The 1,768-nt window shown below is 36.6% G+C and overlaps 1 protein-coding gene across 1 annotated transcript in view; it reads left to right on the top strand.

Annotated features, from left to right (window-relative positions):
- Nucleotides 1–1,768, top strand: part of PELI2 (pellino E3 ubiquitin protein ligase family member 2) — a 231,751-nt gene that overhangs the window by 200,926 nt on the left and 29,057 nt on the right. The window lies entirely within an intron of this gene.

Genomic DNA, 1,768 nt, shown 5'->3' with positions numbered 1-1,768 from the left:
ATCAAAACAACCATGACATATCATCTCACCCCACTAAAAATAGCAAAGTTCAACAGAGCAGCAAACAACAAATGCTACAAAGATTGTGGAGAAATTGGAACCCTTATTCACTGTTGGTGGGAGTGTAAAAAGATGCAACCACTCCGGAAGGTAGTACTGGCGCTTTCTCAAAAAGCTTAAATTAGAAAACCATTTGACCCAGCAATTCCACTACTGGGAATATACCTGAAAGAACTGCCACCCAAACAGATATATGCATAACTATGTTTATTGCTGTGTTTTTTCACAGTAACAGAGAGATGGAAGCAACCCAAGTGCCCATGAACAAATGGATGGCTAGGGAAGATGTGATGTATTCACACAATGAAATACTACACCGCACTGAAAAACAAGGAACTCATTAAATATTATACAAAGTGGGTTACCCTGGAGGACATTATGCTGAGTGAAATATCTCAGTCCCAAAAGGACAAATAACTACATAATCCTACAGTTATAAAACAGGACTGACATGAGGATTGAGGGGAAACTAAGTAAAGAGGGATAAACAATGAACACTGCATTTAAATCGATGAGGGAATGAATTGTCCAAGAGAAATATGTTTTATTTGCATGGCAGTAGTCCAGAATAAGAGGTTCATAGCAGAGTGGACTGGGGGCAGGAGGAAGGGAGGAAAATGTGCAACAGTGAATGAATGGTAATCCAAATTTTCTGTAAACTTTCATGAAAATAGCAATAAAAATAAATTAAAAATATTAAGAATAACAATCAAGGATGAAATTAGTTACCATTTAAAGTCTGCAAGTTACTATGATGGCATAGTTGAGTAAACCAGCATTGAATTCTTTGTTAAAGAAAATATTACTTCTTTGCAATGCTTCATAATATTCTTCAGGGAAGTAATGTACTTATCAATCTTGTACAATCATATTTTACTCAAACTTACTTGAACTTTCTCAACTGTGCAAACATAGAAGAAATTAAAAGTTCAGGTTGCTTTATTTAACTTTTCCAGTGGCCTGTAAATCACTTCTGAGTATCTTATGCATGTTTTTTTATTTCATCATACAGATTGAAAGACTAAAAATACAATAAAATTACTATGTTTTACTGCTTTTTCATAAACCTACTTTCATTAAATTAGCATGGTTTTTCTTCCTGCAAGCGATGAAGAATGCACTTTGGTCCTACTGCTTTAATTCTTGTCTGAGCACTAGCTCTTTACCTCCATTGCACTGACCAAAGATCAGAATGGTAGAAAAGGCATGAGTTACCTTCATGTTAGTGGGAAGGCTGTTTGAGACTCAAGGGCCATCCCTCTAGCAGGTCTCAGGAACCTTCAAGTTCATGAACCTCACTGAGAACTATAGATCCTATGCCACATCTAGGTCTTTAGAAGGGAAAAGAACTTAAACTAGGTCAAAGATGCTTGTGGTAAAATAAAAGCTTAAGTCTGTTGAATTTGTTGTTCATTTTCTACATATTTCCACCTTGCTGCCTTTAAATTAAGCATCAAAGTTTAAAAAGGTACTGAGTTTAAGAGAACATCACATCAGTTTTATTTGCATTAACAGTAATATTCACATACTTATGGACATGTATGTGAATGGATAATACCCAATCACTCACAACATTGTATTTCAGGATGTTGTTGTTTGTTGTTCTTATGTGCCGCCGAGTCGCCTGCGACTCATAGCGACCCTATGTACAACAGCCCTAAACTCCGCTCTGTCCTGTGCCAATCGCACTGTCTCTGACACTCCCATC

The sequence above is a fragment of the Elephantulus edwardii genome, unplaced genomic scaffold, assembly GCF_000299155.1.
Source record: "Elephantulus edwardii isolate Elephantulus edwardi_28Jun2011 unplaced genomic scaffold, EleEdw1.0 scaffold00140, whole genome shotgun sequence".
NCBI lineage: Eukaryota > Metazoa > Chordata > Mammalia > Macroscelidea > Macroscelididae > Elephantulus > Elephantulus edwardii.
Note: the sequence above shows the minus strand (reverse complement) of the source record. Positions and strands in the feature narration are given on the sequence as shown.